Source organism: Periplaneta americana, chromosome 6 (genome assembly GCF_040183065.1).
Source record: "Periplaneta americana isolate PAMFEO1 chromosome 6, P.americana_PAMFEO1_priV1, whole genome shotgun sequence".
NCBI classification, from domain to species: Eukaryota; Metazoa; Arthropoda; class Insecta; order Blattodea; family Blattidae; genus Periplaneta; species Periplaneta americana.
Genome location: NC_091122.1, coordinates 186,851,961 through 186,873,005, shown reverse-complemented (window position 1 = coordinate 186,873,005; position 21,045 = coordinate 186,851,961). Strand labels below are relative to the sequence as shown.

General features: G+C 36.3%; 1 protein-coding gene across 10 annotated transcripts in view; it reads left to right on the top strand.

The window, feature by feature from the left end:
* bi (T-box transcription factor bifid) overlaps positions 1-21,045 on the top strand; it is a 389,284-nt gene that overhangs the window by 116,305 nt on the left and 251,934 nt on the right. The gene's annotated exons all lie outside the window — the stretch shown is intronic.

Here is a 21,045-nt window from a genome sequence, read left to right as displayed (position 1 = left end):
GAAAATCGAAAATTACCAGAAAAATTTTGGCTACAGATTTATTATTAGTATAGATTAACAGCTTTACTCAAACCTCGGTTATTTAATGTCGCTGTATCAACTACTAGGTTATTTAGCGTCCGTGGAATTGGTGATAGCGAGATTGTGCCGAGGACTTGCCATGCATTACCTGACATTCGCCTTACAGCTGGAGAAAACCTCGGGAAAAACCCGACCAGGTAATCAGCCAAGAGAGAAACCCACGCTCGAGCATAACTGCAAAATAGCAGGCAAAGATGCTATCGCCTGAGCGCTGTTCCATCTATTCGGTTACTGGAAATAAAACTTAATGCTAATACAGTATCTATGTAAATTTATAAGCATTATAGCGTTTATATTGTTGAACCAATGCTAATTCTGTTGATTTATATAGGCCTAGAAATGTTAGAAAATACATAAATAACTTATTTTGAACGCTCTATAAATAGTATTATGACGATATATACCATGTAATGAGATCTCAATAATTATGCGGTCGCTAAGCAACGACTTAATGTCCTACCTAGTCCAGTTTTAATCAAGCCCAACCCAGATAAATGTATACTTGGCGAAACATAACATTCCTGTAGCCTTTAATCTATACATATTCTTGCGTAGACCTGTAAGAGCACGAAAATGATCATGTTAGCTATGCAGTAATACGGTGATAAATAGTAGGTATGCATTGTTAACAGCTAAATTATATATAATGTTAGCTTTCTGTTTCTTTTGGTCACCCCTGATATAGACGTAGTTGATTTGGTTTTTAGGCCTACTACTGATTTACGACAGCAGAAGGAATTTTAGGGTATTAGGAATAAATACATATATACAGGGTTTTCCAAAACGCAAGGTCAGTCCTTAAGGACTTGATGGAGGACATGATTTGTTGCAAAATATGTTAACACGAGTGCAGTTTTTTTTTTCGAATTCTTTCCCGTTTTCGAGTTGTACGTTAAACTTTTCAATAAATGTCGTACTCTATGAAACCATTTCTATTAGGGCGTACTTTAAAAATTATAGCACTTCGCAATATCATTGTTTGCGTTTATCGCATAGACCGAAGTGATGTGTTTGATTGTTTATGCTCGATCATGCCGAAATGTAGTAATTATACACCTGGTAGGAGACCTTTAATGCATGTCATTAAAGTACACCTACTCATTAAAGGTCAGGTCTTTCAGCCAATGACGACTCAGGTTACAACTGTTCAGCCAATGACAGGTCAGCTTTCTACCGTTATAAAACCGCAAGTATCGATTATTCTCGGATATGCAATCGAAAGAGAATTAGCGAAAAGTCACGGAGACTGGAAATCCAATACTGTCGCAGAAGGTTATGTTCTGTTACTATAATAATTAGCGTTAATTGTAAATAATATTCAAATAAATTCAATTTGTCATCTCGTTTTTCAATGTCTAATTTAATTTCAATGTTATCTCTGTAGGTTCTTATGGCCTAGCAAGGTCAATGTGGACATCTGTTCCTCAGAAAAAATCAATACTTTCGCTTCTGCGCACATCTCACAACATACGGGACATTGCTAAAAAATTAATAATATCAAGTTAGAAATATGGTCGAGCATAAAAAGTCGTATGAAACTCGCCTATAATGGTAATTAAGAAGCTCGTATGAAAATTATGAAACTCGCTTGCGCTCGTTTCATAAACATCCATACTCACTTCTTAATTACCTTCATTATATGCTCGTTGCATAATGTACTATTAAAAGATGGATTGTCAATATTTCATTTTAAATTTTGACAGCTCCCGGCAATCTCTGATACGGAGGAGGAGAAGGGAATTTCAAGCTTTCAGAAGAGACACTGTGAAAGCAGTACAGGGTAGTATGTGTGAAGGAATTGTTAGGAGCGGGTGTGAGAGTTGTGAAAATGTTGCATAAGTTAAATCCCGCAGCTCTGTTGACTTCAGTGGATTAAGACAATTTGAGGACTCCTCTTCTTTTCTTTTTCAAAGAAATTTTTCAAGTCAGTACCAAATAATTTAAATTCGTGCTTCTGTTGTAGGTGTAATAATTCTCTAGTCTATATTTCAAGTTGCTGTGGCATTCTTTCTTAGGTTGAGTGATCATGTCGGGCCTGCAGTGATAGCTTAACATTTCCCCAGCAAACTACAGTCTACTACTGCCGTCCCTTTAGGTATGACATCTCGCTGCACTTGTATTTTAATGTGTACAACAAATATAAACCTCCCTGAAATCCTATGAAACGTTTGAGTTGTTGGGAGGGTCGATACACCCTTCGCGTGCTGAGTTCCGCCCTTTCTCCGGTGTGGTGGTGCCATCTCAATCTCTCTAATTATAAGCTGCCACTATCTTAACGCAAGAACGTACAGACTGGAGCAAATTTAATTGCTGGAACAGCTTCTCGATTCTCTCGTGTTAAAATGATTTTTGTGTAGTTTAGGTTTGTTATGCGTTTGTCGTTTTCTAGCAATGATTTCTGCAGAGAGAAGCCAATAAGTCAAAGATGCATTTGTAAACAAGACACGATTCCACTACGTGTATCTTATAAAGCTAAGTAATGCCCCTTATCACAACAGATCTATTAGCTTTATGGACTTTAAAGGCAACTTTTATCTATTTCATCTAGCGGTCATCACCAAAAAATCCATTTTCAACAGTGGAGATCTTAGTGGTTTTTCTCTTTTATATGTTGCCTTTCATAACATGGAACTGGCCAGTCTGATATGCATGTGATCAGGGATTGTACATATCCTGAATTTTCAGGTGGCGCAAATTTTGTTTCTGGGTCTGCATTTTGAACAGCTTAAACCGAGGAGATGACATGTTTTTTTTTTTGGTAGTTTATTTTACGTCGCTTTATCAACAGCTTAGGTATTTAGCGTCTGAATGAGATGAAGGTGATAATGCCGGTGAAATGATTCCGGGGTCCAGCACCGAAAGTTACCCAGCATTTGCTCATATTGGGTTGAGGGGAAAACCCCGGAAAAAAACCTCAACCAAGTAACTTGTTCCGACCGGGAATCGAACCCGGGCCACCTGGTTTCGCGGCCAGACGCGCTGACCGTTACTCCACAGGTGTGATGATAAGTTGACTGACTTGCAATTCGCTCTAATGATTTCAAAATTGTGGGTAAATTTGGACAGTAGGTGGCAAATTCCCTTAAATTACCATAACAAATAAAATTTCCCTACGACTACTCTAAACGCTATACCTGTCGGTGGGAAATTCCCGAAAGAGGAATAATAGTAATGATAATAATAATAATAATAATAATAATAATAATGATAATGATTTATTTTAGCTGGCAGAGTTAAGGCCTTAAGGCCTTCTCTTCCACTCAACCAGCAAAAAGTATATATATATATATATATATATATATATATATATATGTATGTATGAAGTTACAAAGAATACAACAATTGATTTAGATAAGAGCTACGTGTATACAAGAGTTATTTACGAATTAAACAACAAAATACTATGAACACTGAAATACAAACTACGTAGCAGAATTAAGCTAAAATACATAGAATGTTAATATATTTCAAATAATGTTAGATAATAGAAAGAGATTATTATGAGACAATTTTGAAAATACAGCACTATCAGGATGATGTCTAAACGAAGGAGTAACAATGTAGACAGTGATAGTTTAAGTCAGTATGATTGGAGTGAAATGCTAAGAAGGCTATCTTTTAAGCTGTTTTAAAAGTGTTTATTGTCTTGCAGCCGCTAATACTTTGTGGCAGGGAATTCCATTGTCGCGAGGTGGATACTGTAAAAGATGATGAATAACGAGATGTTCCATGAAGAGGTATACTTAACGCGCCACAGATAAGTGATCTGGGTATGGCATGGAGTTTATCGAAGACATAACAGTTCACCCACAGGAACATGTCACTATCTTTTGCTCTGTCAAATTAATAGCAGCGCCAGGAATCATTCTATTTCAAAAACGAAACAATCAAAATTTTAATAATGTTAGTAACACCTATAATCGATTCAAATGTATCGATACTGAAAGAAATATAAAATTCTAGGAAGAGAAAATTTTCAGAAATTCCAAGTTTTACTTCCAACGATCTCTAATGAGTGGTGAAGAAAATTGGCGGTGCACCAAGAAAAACGTCCTGCATTTTGTAAGTTTATGTCCTGAAAACAATTTGATTTCACGTAATGTGGATCATAATCATTAACCATACAGTGATAAAATCTTTCAGAGTCGATAAATAACTGGAGAGGGAGAAAGAAAAGCCGACTTGTGAACTGATAGTTACAGATCTAAGATATACAATATGTATTCTCGATAATGCTAAATAGCTCTGATTTAGAAGCATTTATTTATATAGCCAACATTTTACCTGTTAGGTCTTCAGGGAAATTTACATTCACGGAATTTTGAAGTAGAGGAACTTACAATACATCGATGTGGATTCACTCAAATCTGTGCGCTGGAGTCCAGTTGGCTCTTTCACTCTCAGACTTGTATCCATTATTTCGTCACTACTGCTATAGCTTATACTATAGTCTTTCTCACAATTTCAAGGGTACTTACTTACTTACCTACTTACTTACTTACTGGCTTTTAAGGAACCCGGAGGTTCATTGCCGCCCTCACATAAGCCCGCCATTGGTCCCTATCCTCTGCAAGATTAATCCAGTCTCTACCATCGTATTCTACCTCCCTCAAATCCATTTTAATATTATCTTCCCATCTACGTCTCGGCCTCCCCAAAGGTCTTTTGCCTTCCGGCGTCCCAACTAACACTCTATATGCATTTCTGGATTCGCCCATACGTGCTACATGCCCTGCCCATCTCAAACGTCTGGATTTTATGGTCCTAATTATGTCAGGTGAAGAATACAATGCGTGCAGTTCTGTGTTGTGTAACTTTCTCCATTCTCCTGTAACTTCATCCCTCTTCTTAAGAACCTTATTCTCAAACACCCTTAATCTCTGTTCCTCTCTCAAAGTGAGAGTCCAAGTTTCACAACCATACAGAACAAATTTCAAGGGTACACAAAGGAGAAATTGTGTCTTTTTGGTCAGAAATTACAATTCTCAATTTTTATCATTAAAATCTTGCTTTTAAGGTCTAAAATAGCTCTCCAGCAATTTTAATGCCCGTAGAACTGTGCAATCACCTGTTAAGAAGAAACCCTGTGTGTCCACTTTCATGTATAGGCCTATAGTTCCAAACTTTTAAACTCATTTTTTCTCGGCTTAGGTTTCTGTACATTTTCCTTTACTAGAAAACCTACAAATGTTTGTAGTAGGTGCATGGTTTGAATGTTGGCTATTTTTATAGTCCTTTGTATTAAATATTCAGGGAAAACACGGAAATTTTACTTGAAGCAAGTAAAGCGATCGGTTTGGAAGTAAATCCCGTAAAGACAAAGTATATGATTATGTCTCGTGACCAGAATATTGTACGAAATGGAAATATAAAAATTGGAGATTTATCCTTCGAAGGGGTGGAAAAATTCAAATATCTTGGAGCAACAGTAATAAATATAAATGACACTCGGGAGGAAATTAAACGCAGAATAAATATGGGAAATGCGTGTTATTATTCCGTTGAGAAGCTTTTATCATCTAGTCTGCTGTCAAAAAATCCGAAAGTTAGAATTTATAAAACAGTTATATTACCGGTTGTTCTGTATGGTTGTGAAACTTGGACTCTCACTCTGAGAGAGGAACATAGGTTAAGGGTGTTTGAGAATAAGGTGCTTAGGAAAATATTTGGGGCTAAGAGGGATGAAGTTACAGGAGAATGGAAAAAGTTACACAACGCAGAACTGCAAGCATTGTATTCTTCACCTGACACAATTAGGAACATTAAATCCAGACGTTTGAGATGGGCAGGGCATGTAGCACGTATGGGCGAATCCAGAAATGCATATAGGGTGTTAGTTGGGAGACCGGAGGGAAAAAGACCTTTGTGGAGGCCGAGACGTAGATGGGAGGATAATATTAAAATGGATTTGAGGGAGGTGGGATATGATGATAGGGACTGGATTAATCTTGCACACGATAGGGACCGAGGCGGGCTTATGTGAGGGCGGCAGTGAACCTTCGGGTTCCTTAAAAGCCATTTGTAAGTAAGTAAGTATGTATTAAATATTCTTCTTATTCTTCAAATTTGTGGGAAGAATAGCAATTTTTCTAAAGCCGTTTAAATTTGCATAAATGTTAATAATTCATACATTTTCATTGACGAAATTATATGAAATCTTCTAAACAGAATATTAAATGTAATAAATTTAATATAATAAATAATCAATTTTATATTCATCATGATAACTACAAATTTTCAGTCCCTTGTTTGAGTAGCTTCTTCTTCTTCTGTTCAGCAGCCTTTTCAGACCAAGACCGCCTCAATGATTCTCCTCCACTGACTACCCTGAGCTTTCCTTTTCCATTGGTTTACTTGAAGGCTCTTCAGGTCTCTTTCGACGTCGTCAAGCCATCTCGTAGTTGGTCTTCCTACTCATCTGGTATAAAATGGATCTGTGAAAGTGACTCTTTTACATGGGTGCTTGTCATTGGACGCCCTAGCCATCTCCGCCTATTGACTTTAATCGCTTTTATTATCCCAGGTCCTTTGTAAAAGTTGTAGATTTCAGCATTGTATCTTTGCCACGTGCTTTACCTCGGTGTACCCTTAGGCCCAATTTTATAAAATTCCCTGACTAAAGATCAATTTTAATCGAAGATCGAAAAGTAAACCGAGTTCAGACACTTCTTCTATTGTATAAAACTTTTCTGCGATCAAATTACCTTGGTTCAAATGCAATCTAAGTTCACGTGAAAAGGATTTGGCAACATCGCATAAACAGGTGAAATACGTGATGCGCGGACCATGTTATACAGGTTTTTTCAGTGTTGCCAATATAGCGATTTTAACTCTTTTTCGACAACAATTTCTTTTAACTTTTATATTGCTTAAATAGGGATTTAGTGACCTTTTTAGCACCCCATAGTGACCAAATTTAATCTTTCTTTGTTGATAATGAGAAATCTAGCGACTTTACAACTACTTTTTGGCGACTTTCCGTATTACACTCTGTTGGAGACACTGGTTTTTTTTTTTCAATGTAAATAATGGCGGACAATAAGAAGAAGGTTGACTGTTCTCCAAGTTGTTATCATGTTATGGTGTTTGATACTGCTAAACATAATAAAGCTTTATAAAACGACAATTTTCGTTTAGTAATACAGTTAATTGAACATTTATGAATGTACCTATCATATCCATTAATAATTAATGGTTGTTATAAACATAATATAATTATAGGTTATGTTATTTGATACTGCTGAACACGATAGAGCCTTATAAAATATAAGAATGTTTGTGTATTAAGGCAAGAAATTGAAAGAAATATATATAAATGTACGTAACATATCTATTAATATTAATAATAATGGATATTTTATTTGCACAATCTGTCACTCGTATATTTCAAACAGAAAAGAAATAACTGAACTTGGATCATCTAACTTAATCGGAGAAATTTCTTCAGTCAAAGCTGACTTTAGTTTGAGACAAATTAATCTCAGATTAGACTTTATACAACACAAAATTCCAAGTTCAGCTGAAACAAGGATCAATTTAACCTCTGATCTAAGATTAAATGGTTTATACAATCGGACCTTAGAGTGTTTCATGTTTATTTTAGTCTAAGACTCGAAAATTTGAGTAACTGCGTATATTGTTAACTTCCAATGCTGAAGCAGAAATATTTCGATGTGAAGAATGTCAAGCACTTTGATTTCATGTCATCCGCTGTGCCCATAATTTAAAATTTCATATTATCGTTACTCGTCCAAAAAGCTAGGACCGTTACTACTACATAATAACGGATCCAACAGCTAGATCCGTGACTGTCATATAACGGATCCAACAACTAGACCCGTTACTATAATATAACGGATCCAACAGTTAGATAACGTATGCAATGTATTGGTCGCATGCATGTGATATTTGAGCAAACTGTGTGAAATGCCGCATGGTGTTAAAGTTCCTGCACAAAGTATTTCTCAAGTGCTGCAGAATCCACGGTGAAGTTGGCAAAAGGCAAATTTACAGTTGGTACTGTACAGCTACTTTCGTGCCTCCCTGTAGGTGTTACACAAGTAGAATGCGTAAGTGGCTCTTGTGAGAAAAAGGAATTTTTTAAGGATGTGGGGTGGCAGATGAGAAGAAGTGGACGGAAGGCGATGAAAAGCGGGGCGGGTGTCGTAAAGCGCAAAGGAGAGATGCTCAAGGTAAAAAGGGGTAGTTTTCCTTTTACCCTCCCACTATTTTTTTCTCACCCTCCTTGTTATATAGAAAGGCGTGTTCGCAAGATCGGGGACGCGTCCCTCTGTACAACTGCAGCCGCAGGAATCGTGACTTCGTATTGTTTCAATTCCTGTAAGAAGAATGAAATTAAGTTTACGTGTAAAATTGAAAATAGAGCAATATAAAATATTGTAATTAAAATACTTTCCAGTAAAGAAAGGTTGTTCATACAAATTTACAGCAATTTGCTGATATGAGAGGCATTGGAAATGACTTCCTGGATGCTTTATCAGATCAGACATCAGACAAATCGGGATATTGCAGATAGACTGTAGTGAAAACTCCAGAACAATTGAAAAAAACAGGTTCCCAAAATTAACCTTATGTTGTCGAAATGAAATACGAACCGGTCACGTGATCTGAGTTTGTCAAGGAAAGTTGCAAGTGCTGATATTTTTATTCACAAATATTTTCTGCAATGTTTAGTTAGAAATTCTATTACGTTATGCGAACGAGATTGAATTTGAGATATTTATTACTACAATTTAATTATGTTATGATAATGGGTGAATATAAAACAATAATGAAGGTTCTCAGTAAAATCATTTCCTCTCAATTACTGAATTTTGAATTACTTCGCTTTTCCTGTTCTGAACTGTACAGGTGGTACGCTGGTAGGCTCCCATGCCTCGCACTGTGGATTGCTTGATTACTCCTCGAGGATTTTTCTTTGTCACAATAATTCTTCATTTTCTTAGACAATTTGTTATGACTTGGTATTTTGTTCTTCAGGAAATTTCTACGTTACACTCCTGATCACGTATACTGTATATCTGATTGGCCATTCCCACATTATAAAATGGCAACATATGAAAGAGAATAACCACTAGGATCTCCACTGTCAAAATGGATTTTTGGTAACGACCGCTAGATGGAAATAGAACTGCAAGCTATTACCACAGTCTACTATATACAGTCGCGAAGCTCAATATGTACTAAAAATGCAAACATGGGTAGTTGCCCACCACTAGGATCGCTACTATCGCCTCATCATCGCAGATCTCTCTCCTAGTAGACGACAAAATATGTTACACTTTCGTTGTGTTCTTTTGGAAAAATTAACACCTTCCTTCCATTATTGAAATATTAAATGCATAAAGTTAATTTATTATTTTAATGAAGTATATTAAATTCCACCATAAACTCGAAGATACCTGCAAGAAATAGGTTAATATTATTTTTGTTTGTGCAAAACGAACTGAAATTTACTATAATCGCTTCACTCATTCAAGATTATAGAGATAATTAACTATGAAACCAATAAATATTAATTTTCATTTCCCTTTACAACAATAATAATGGAAATATGAATTAATGGAGTAACTTACGTGTACCGGTACTTGTAGTGTAGGCTTACGTAGTTAACAAAGTGGGATGAGGTTAAGCAATAATAATCACACCAGAATTGGAAATAAAACGTGATCAATAAATTTTATTGTAACAGACTTTTTCTACGTTTCTAGTAAAGTAACAAATAAAAATAACAACAAAATTAACAGCTATAATTAAAAATATATCCTTTGAAAAAAAAAAAGTAGGCCTAAGCAATAATAATCCCACCAGAATTGAAAATAAAACGTGATCAATAAATTTCATTAAAACAAACTTAATTTTTCTACGTCTCTAGTAAAATATTATTATTCAATTATTGTATTTTAGCCATTAACATTTTCATTATAACCAATAACGAACATTTCACAAGCATCAATGTGAAATACGCAACGAGCTAGCACTCGATGGAAATACGACACAGTCCAAAGTCGACCGTGGACAGTCTATTGTTTCTAGTTGCTAACCGCTTGGAGCGCTTTATCACGAGATTTGCAAAAAATCACCTCAAGCTTCGCTACTGTATATAGTAGACTGTGCTATTACACTACTCCATGAGGGTTATAACGCGACTTCTTTTGCAGTGGCAGCATAGTGAAATTGATAACAGTTATCTTGAAAGACCATTAGGCCGATCAATCTGTTATATGTGATCAGGGCTTACACTGTGGCAGGAATATTATAACGTTCGGTCAGCATGACAAATTTATATAAACACAAGCAAAGACTGCCAATATCTAAGGAATCGCAATTGTTCTCCTTTTCCATTGTTAAATTTGACAATGTTGATGCATTAGGCCTATCCAAATTTTGAAACCTAATCCGGTAGCAGTGGCGTCATTTAAGATTTAGAGAGGGCAGGGGACAATCTCCCCCATCAGAGTTTAAGATTTAAAAATTATAATTGAATACTGCTACTAAAATGTGAGAACTGTACTTTCAATATTAAAATATTTCACTTTTATAAACGCTTAGAAATAAAAGACCAGCTAGTTAATGACTTCGCTGAAATGATACCAAGGCATTACCCTTTGCTACATCAGTGGTTGTTACCTATGTAAATAAAAGTACATTTATGCTCGACCATGCCGAAATGTAGTAATTATACACCTGGTAGCAGCCCTTTAATGTACCTCATTAAAGTAAACCTATTCATTAAAGTTCATGTGTTCCACCAACCAGAAAACACCATTGTAGCGATATGAAAGCGCAAGTATCGATTATTCTCGGATATGCAAACGAAAGACAACTAGCGAAACGTCAAGGAGGCTAGAAATCCAATACTGTCGCAGAAGTTTATGTTCTGTTACTATAATAATTAGCATTAATTGTAAATAATATTCAAATAAATTTAATTTGTCATCTCGTTTTTCAATGTCTAAATCAATTTTAAGGTTATATCAAGATTAATGTTCATTTTACTCTCTAGATTATATCAAGGTCAATGACATTTGTTCCTCGTATGAAAATTACTCTCTAGATTATATCAAGGTCAATGACATTTGTTCCTCGTATGAAAATTATGAAACTCGCTTGCGCTCGTTTCATAAACATACTCGCGTCTTAATTACTACCATTGTAGGCTCGTTGCATAATGTACTATTTTCTGTTAATTAAAATCAAAATTAAAATTTCGTGTATGTCCATTTGTTCGCACCTACATCATAATAACAGCAAGTGCAAGTAGATTACATATATTGTACGTAGGATAAGAAGTTAAAACTAGATATATGAGTAGTCTCTGTGTGTGGAAACTGAAAATGTGGGCTACTGTAAAGTATCACAGAACGAAAAACAAATAGATACATGAAATAAATCATGATATAAACCCTGTTTGCGACTTAAGATAAAAACATTCTTAAGATATGGAGAAAAATAATGAAATTTAAAAATACGTTCATTTCATCTGATCCTATGGTTTGTCATTTTTATGGTCAAATTTGCTCCAGTTTGCTGTATGGAAAATGGATCATTTCAGGGGAAATAAGAAGGGAGTATGCCATGCGATGTACCCTATAGCTTAGGTCTAAGGTCCCTAAAAATCTTGTCTCCCCTGAAAGAAAAGCTGAGCTGAAATAACGTCCCAGACGACTGGAAGGAAATGCAACAGATAGAACTGAACTCTCATTACAGAATTATGAAACCGATACATTCAGATCTTGGCCGCAACGGAGTTGTAACAAAGGAGTGAAGCGAGCGAGCGACCTTCCAGAGGGACGCAGCCGCGGAGATGAGAGGCGGGTGGCGTAATCCCCAGGAGGCGCGCAGGTAGCGGAGGCTTTAAATTGCCACGAAATTGAAAGCTTTGATGCACAAACTGCACATGTCCGCCATCAGCATGCAAACTGCGCGTTGTAAAGGGGTCTGGGTTCGATGCCGAGAAGAGCTAAAGATTTTATGAAGTAGAAAGCAATTGTAGCTCTCTCCATCTTCTCTCCCACCCCACTTGGCTGTCTCCAAAGATTGTAACCACAATTATTGTATCCTGTCTGATGTTGTGACTCAGCCATTCTATAGTTACGGGTGGGACATCCTTACTGCGTTTTTGACTTCAGATTGCTGTAGTACTACATGTAATGCAATGGAACCTTTCATATTTAAATTCTTCAAATTAAGCATATTACCCTGCATATTGTTTGTTGTTGAAACTTTTTAAATGTTATTAATGCACCTATTGAAATAATATTTTTAGAATTTGTTACGAGTGAGACAGAAATTGGAAAAGCATTTCTGTTATAAATGTTACAGCAAAAATTTTCTGTTTTTCTGTTACTGTCAGAATTTTGATATCGATATTAATGAAGAAATGGAGTTTAAAAAATTAAGATATTTATTTCCTTATATATTACATTCTGTTTAGCCAGAAAAAAACCGTTAATACAATATATTATACAGTTTGTTTCATAATCCCATTTGTATATTACAGATGATATCTTTGCCCGCTACTGCATATTCTTGTTTTACGCCTTGAAATCCTGATTGTACTTCGATGAAGATTGGCCTGCATAATTCTAAAAAATTCGACAACCTACTTCGACCACATTGACTCTTACATTTTGAAAATTCGTATTGCAGTGCCTAACCATAAGTTACGGGTGGGACATTACGGGTAGGTAACAAAAAAGGCAAAGTTTCATTCTTCATTTATTTTACTTTTTGCATTTCATTAAAACTAAGACGTAAAATAACGACGTGTCTGTTTGTTGACCTCCATCAATAATGACATAAATAAATTGTTGATATATTTTAATGATCTCGGAAAATGATTTGCAATTTTGTATATAACGAGAAAATGAAGTCTCTCGAATTTATCGTCTTAGTGCAAGAAATTGTATTATTGAATAGGCTATAAACAAATAGTCACACTGGGATGGGCATTTTGTACTAATAAAATTTTAGTCTCCGTCGATATTGTTTGACTGTCATCTTTACCAGAACTCGCATATTAATAGCTCAATGTTGGAAACTAAGAAGATTCCTCAAGCTCCACCTCTCACAAACTGAGTGAACGTTTTGCGAGTCCAGAACCGAACCTTGTGCTCTTAACGGATAGAAGCAAATGTTTCCTCTGAATGAAACGTCTGTTGATGAACTAAGTAACCCCCTACGTTATTCATATGTGGAGCACTCGGCAGTTTCTGGATTGCCTTGTCGTCGTGATGGAACATGGTTTCGTCGTTGGTCTCGCTCGGCAGGTATGCAAGCCTCTCAGCTCCGGTCCGTCATCGAGTATGTAGCTTAGAGACAGGAGAAGGTTATACAAGCTGACATTGTTACAACTCTAGGAAGTAGTAAAAAATAAAAGAGAGAAGGGTCGAACAAAGGTAACTGCCATATTTTTGGTTATGGGCAGCTGACAGTTTTATAGGTACTCTGTCGCCTAGAACAATGGGGTTGTGTGGCGCCAGGGTAGTTCATGCTCTGGGGGGAGGGGGTGGCTTTGAGTACAGTCATGAAAATTGTGTACCGGTCACAAGTTGTGTTGCTATACAGTGCAGAGGACAATCATCGCCTGTTGTAAGCCAATGACAGAGCTTCGTTAGGTCTATCAGATTGGTGGTGATTGATTGTTTCTTTGGAGAAGTGACTTTATGCATAAAATGGATGCATGAAAACAGTATGCCCAGGCTAGGACACTAAGCGAGCAGGACCAACGATATATCTGCATAAGTGCAAGCTTGAATGGATTTAACTCCCGAGTGTTATGCCCATTTGAATTTCACTCAAAAGTAGCTTGTTAGTAATTTATATGACGAAAGTTGGTTATGACGTAGTTACCTTAACCACTCGCAGGAATTTTATTGGCATGTTGGATTCTTTCGTTTGTGCTTAATTACAGAAAATGAGAAAAAAATAGTTTAGGTTCAGAAAACAAGAGACTTGCTTCCACATACTATAAAATAATGTAGACAGGGAAAGAAAGGAAGATTCACTTTCATACGTAACATAATTAAGATGAAAACGATTATCTCTGAAATTGTTAACGAAGCCTTGCAGAATGCTTATCGTCTTCTATTTGGCTGCCCAATTTTCTGGACATTATATTTACATGAATTTAACATTACATATTGTATTCCTCTTGTCAAAGTATTTGTTAAGCCTCACTGTTGTAATCGTTTTCTCAGTCTCATTGGACATATTTTTAAAAGAATATGAACTAGGCCTGTATAATGTTATGTTTACTTTATTATTTCTTGTAACTATAACCATAACATACTTTAGGCTAGTTAGGGTTATTTATAAATTTTGAAGGTTCAATAATAATATAGATACAAAAAAAATTAAAATTGGCTTCAACACACAGACTACGTATATATACAAGTAACGGAAGGTACTGTTTTGCATGGGCTATAAATTGATGCAGACACTATTACAACAACTTGCAGTTTCGTTCTTTCCTTGTGATGAGGCAGAGCGCTATGTCGATAGAAAATCGCTGAAGCATTTTATTGAGCCTCTTCGAATCTAGTGCATACAGAACTATGCTTCCTGGACTTCTATAGCCTTTCTCATATTATGAAGTGAATATTATACTGTGGAAGATATACCCAAAAGATAGTTACAAAGTAAAAAAGGGTTATAATGACTTCCAGGGGCGCGCGATAGCGTCACGGTTAAGGCGTAATACCGCAATTCGGAAGTCTCGGGTTCGATTCCTGATGGGGTCATGGATTTTTCCATTGATCTAATCCTCCCAGCCGCACTATGGTCCTGTGGTTTACTCTAACAGAAATGAGTACCAGGGGTAAAGGTGGCGGCTGACATCCCCACTGCCATTAATGCCGATTATCTGTAAAGATGGAAGCCTTAACCCCTCGCCATCCTCTGGACCTATTTGGGTTGTCATGGGATTGACTTTACCTTTACATAATAGCGTTGGTTCATGGCTCGTCTACGTTGTTTAGCTCACTTTTAGCTTATCGGTTGCGTTTCGCTCGGCTTTTTCTATTATTACAGGTTTTTAGAGCTTTGCTTCTGTTGTCTTCCAATAAATGCAATTTTCAATTTCTTTCCTACCAATAATAAAAATTAATAGACTACTATTTATGTTATAGAGTCCCTTTGTCATAGAATGCTTCTCAACAGCGAAAAAGCTTTGTGAGGTTCAAGTTATGCGTTAACGTAAACTTTACTGTAAATGCTTCGAAATTGTTACTGTTTTGTTTCTCTTGGAATTTATACAATTAATTAATTTTAGATGCCTGGTTATTTTCGTTAATCACAGAATTTATTAAGCAGTTTACATAAATTATGTTAGTACTTTTTGTATCATTGTCATTTTATCTTTGTACTTATTATTTTTTTTTTTTTACAAATCTGGCTTTTTCACATAGCTGTAGCTCCCTGTAAAACTGACTTGAATAATTTTAAGGGAAAAATTGTTTCAGGGCCGGGTATCAAACCTCAGACCTTTGGCTGAGCGCGCTGTGATCTGGTATGTTCCTAGTAACTCAGTCGATAGATCGTTGGCGTGCTCAGCTAAAGGTTTCGGGTTCGATACCCGGTCCTGGAACAATTTTTCCCTTGAAATTCTTTTTTTTTTTCTTGTTTACTTCTCTCTGCATTTGTTCTTTTAATTAATTAAATAAATAAAAAATAAATAAATAAAAGTAATCGCTTTGCTGAGTGCAGAGCCTATAAGCACAAAAATGATAACGAATGACGAAATTATACAACATGACTAGAAATACTGTGACGTCACAAAGCAGATGAAAAATTAGGGAGAAGAAAGTACAATAGATATATAATCTCAAAGGGCATGGAAGGCCCGTGTACCGTATGGTGTTAAGGAAGTGAAATGTGGAGAAGTAAAGCAAACTAAATCCCCTTAAATGATGTCCCTCAGACGAATACAAGACGCACATAAAATCAAATATAAGAAATTAATCAAACGTAGGCCTATACAACTTTGACGAAAAATGGAAAATTAGAAAGATTAATTGCATCTACATGTAGGAATGCGTCGGCTAAACAAATACTGTAGTTCGAGGACAAAAAGATCTCTGGACAGATGTAGGAAAGTAATAAATGTACATATGCAGTGAGTCCTACATGTGTGAAAATATTGGCATTAGCATTATGTTCACAGTGTGCGCTCCTGCATGCATCACACTGACGCACATTCTTGTGTTGTACGATAAACAATGACATGATCTTCATTTTGAGGAACTCCACAAAATTAGGCCTACTTTATTGCCAATATTTCAAAGAATAAAATTTATTGTTTGTGTTTATTTTTATTGTTCGTTTAACTTTCCCTGTTAGCCTATAGGTCTTACTTACCGATGTCTGTACAGAGAGATGGTTCTGTGGACCACATACTAGACATCGACACACTTGCGGACCTCCCCCAGTCTGTGAGCAGCAGAGCGTGGGGCCTCCACAGAGACAAACACAGGACATAACATTAACAAGGGATATCCACTCATAATCGAGATGGGATTCGAGCCCACGAACCCCTGGACTGCAGTCAGGCAAATTTAATTTTGTGTCTTTATTTTCAGGTTTCTCTCTTTTATGCTTTTAAACAAGTGTCTGGTGAAGTCATGAGATATGAGATGGCTAAGTTGTAGTGTGTCTATGCAAATGGGGCGCATCTGAGAATGCGGTGAAGAGGGTGGCTTCCCAGGACGCGAGAAACTGACGAAAACTGTATTATTTTGTACAAAAAAAATTGATATAGACAACGGAATGCAATTTGGTATACACACTTCTTCACGCTATTACAAAACTTTTCACTGTAATAAAAATTTGTTATTTCGCTACATTTTAAATATGTCCCCGTTTTCCTATAAAAGCATTGAAATTTATTCTTAAAAAGTAATTGCTTATCTTAAAAGTTTGGAATCCAATATCATAATTGTGCAACAGACATTTTAAAGAGCGTATTTCTAGGAGTAAAATGACGACATTTTTTATTTATTTTTAAAATGAATAAAATATATCAATTTCATTGAATTACTATATCCCATTTTTTTTCTAAAAAATTTGACCTCCATTATTTTTTACAAAAACTATTCTCGAATTCAAGAGTTTGCAACAATCGTATACCTACGTATAAAAATGAAAATTGTGCATAAATTAGGAAGAAAAAACAAATACAACTATCCTCTACCCTTAAAACTAATTCATATATATGTTTGACAACTTTCTATATGCGCAAAAAATGTGTTTCGACATATACTTACTTACTTACTTACTTACTGGCTTTTAAGGAACCCGGAGGTTCATTGCCGCCCTCACATAAGCCCGCCATTGGTCCCTATCCTGAGCAAGATTAATCCAGTCTCTATCATCATATCCCACCTCCCTCAAATCCATTTTAATATTATCTTCCCATCTACGTCTCGGCCTCATCATTAAAAAAATAATATAAACTTAAAAATTATAAAAAGCGAGAAAGATAAACGTGTAGGGCATGCATATTAAGGTGACATGCAATTCATTCGGTTAGACCGGCAGATGCAAAGCATTACCACACGCTCCAAATTGGAGTGTTCCACAATGAATGTAGCAGTTAAATACTGACCGACTTGAAGGCGTAACAAGTTTCACTCCGCGCAGTGACGTATGTGATCATGATCGTATTCAACGAACTTCTTTCGGAGTTTTGGCGCAAATGTTTATCGTCATAATGTGTAGTCGGGAACGATTCTGTACTTGATGGAAACAGGATCGTGTCATGTTAATAAGCACAGAGTGTACCTGTTCCTCTTCTACTGTTTGTCGGGTGTTACCTGGACAACAAGGGTGGATTTCACCCCCCGCTGACGTCCCGTACACCGTGGCGCCAAGGTTTTGCTGCATGGAAAACAAATAAATAAATAATATCTGTTTTTCCTTTTTGTTTTTGGAAGAAGAGGTGGTGCTGAGTGCCTTAGTTCACTTCCTTGAAGAGGGATCTAAGTCTCTTTCATAATAACACAACTCTACTTAAATAAACTAAACGAATAAACATCACGCGAATGCTTTCTAGTGAATATTCTGTTTGCAGCATTGCTTTTGTTGCTGTCGAGATAATATGATACGTTCAAAGAATTATTCTTTCGAAAATATGCAGAAGTTTAAGATGGCTTTTAGTCCCACTTAGCGCACTTTTACCTTTCACGATCTGTATTTTGGCGGTTAGCATAGCTTTATGAGAAAGTTGACTTATGGAAGACCCCGACTACTGAAATATTGATGAATTGTCTACCCTTCTATACAAATTATGTATGTTCATTGCGACCTGGAAATGTGCCACTTAGGAAAACCAAAACTTTACCTTTTTTCTGGCATTCAAGTAAAGATGGCCTCTTCTCGAAAACAGTACTTGAATTCGCCCAATTATTGTTCGTGACCACGAACTACAAGCCAGGGGCACCATGACGTGCAGCACCTCGGGCTGGAGATCTTGTTATTCGCGGTAGCTTGTTCCACATTTCAGTTACGAATACGTACAGCATGCGAACAGATGTGCGGTTTGTATTGCTTTTCAATGCATTCATAGATGAAGCTACGGCAGGCAGAACTGGGAGCGATCTTCCCGCGTACAGAGGATTTATTTATTTATTTATTTAATCCACTCAACAATGTAATTACAGAGTAGATAAAATGAAAATAACAGTAGTAATACATATAATAATGGTATTAAATTTAAACAGTTACAGTTACAATCCAATACTAAACAAAAGATATTAAGCAAATATTACATGTAAATCTCGGTTAACAAAAACAAAAGTATTTGCAGCATGAAGAAAACATGAAATGCAAATAAATAGTCACAGATTAGTAACAATAATACAACAACTGATGAGGGGCTAGACCTACGTTAAGTCAGAATTAGGAGCGAGTTCGTAATGATAATTGATATGAAATAATTTAAGAAGGAAGACCAAATATACAATATGCAAACCAGTTAAGACCTATTTATTAGCAAAATACTTATGGAGTGTTTTGAATGCTACCGGTATTTATTTCTCTCAGGAGTGTGGTTCTATCCTGAAAGATGTCAATATTGCTCAGTTTGTTATAGGAGGAACAGATTCTAAGAAGTGGAGAGTACTTATAATAACATGTCCTAAATGTTTTACTGGTCCTACAGTTCTCTCTATTGCTATACAACAACAACTACTACTACTTATTACTACTACTGCTGCTACAATTGCGTATCGGGAAGTGTCGGGGATGCACAGCCTCCACATTGCCCGCTTGTTTGTTCGCGGCAGCTGCCCCTCGCTCCACTGCACCGGCTCGTCACAGGGTGGTCGCCATTATCCAGGCTGCCGTGTTCGTTATTGTGATACGGGATGGATTCGGTCGATCCACTTCGTCTTATAAAGTCGAGCAAGATGATGATGACGACCTTACCCTCATAACTTCTTGCCTTTCCCATCTCCTTTTTGGTCGTCCCAAATGTGTAGCTTCTGTTTTCTTCTCTCCGCCTCGTCTCAAAGACTTTTTTCCCGTGAGATCTTCCTTCGGAGCTTTTCGAAGTAAGATGTCTTTACTTCTTACACAGTAGGAAGCTTAATAGTCAAGCAGATGCAAGTAGGAACCCTTCCTCACTGGTAGACCCAGCCTTTTAAATGCTGTGTTTTCCTTTTCCTTAACAGCAATGGATGAAGTCCAATCTCCATCGCTTCTCCCTTATTTCGATTAATGTTTACTTCCCCTGCATATCTGTTTCATCCACTTAAACTTTCTAATTGTAATTGACGGAAATAAACTCGACTTGGGATTAACGTTTTTAATTTCTGCTTTCTTCCCCATTATTATTATTATTATTATTATTATTATTATTATTATTATTATTATTATTATTGTATCTCCAATGGGGGTTAGCCCTATTTTACATATGTATGTTAGGGCTATAGTTTTACACAAAAAAGATAAGCATAAAGAGAAATGGAAAATAAAATTAAATTAGCTTCTGCGATGTAAACAAAACATAAACAATCGTGAATTAGGCATTGCGATTGCAAAACAAACATCAGGCATCAATTTGAGACATACAAAAATATTAACAATACACATACGTAACACTTCTATAACACAAATATGCAGCTTTCCGTACCATACATCATAAATTAATACACAATAGTCACACAAACACAATCAAACTATAATTACGACATTGCGACGACATCAAGCATCCCATAACTATGACTCACATACATAACAAATCAAGCATCCGTTACAACACATACACTTCAACGTAGTAACCACACTTTTAAAAGTTACAAATTTGGCTCCAAGAAGAATAAATAGGACACTGTTACTAATTACTATTCTTCTACAAGGTCTTAAATACATCTGTAATAAATCTGTGAAATTGCTTTAAGCAACATTTCTTCAGAAAAACTTTTGTTATTGGTGGTGAGAAAGTTGTATCGCACATGCTAAGATGGGTTCCTAGCCGGTATCTCTTGCGTTCTTGTAGCGGGCACTAAAATAACAGGTGGTCGACTGTTTGTGTGGGGTGTTCACAGGGACATGAAGAGCCGTTTGGGTTGTCAACTTTGAAACGTTCGAAATATGAATTAAATTTTCCGTGTCCAGTCATAAATTGCGTGGATATGTATGATGGTTCATAATTCTTTGCGGTTAGTCTATCTTTAACTGTGGGAAAATCTTTCTTCCTCATTATCCAAACACCGTTGTAACTATACTTTCTGAAGCACTACATGCCTCCTTGGTAAGCATCCTTGTCATAGGACAGATTTTATAGAAGTTTTCCAGCAGTTCATCGTTCGTCTGTGTAGTTCATTGTAACATTTTTTTACACTGACTGCCCTGTATTAATATTTATTGGATTTTTATGTTTAGTCTATAAGTAGGGGTACAATGTAATTCGTTGAAGAATATAGGCCTAATTCGCTGGGACAT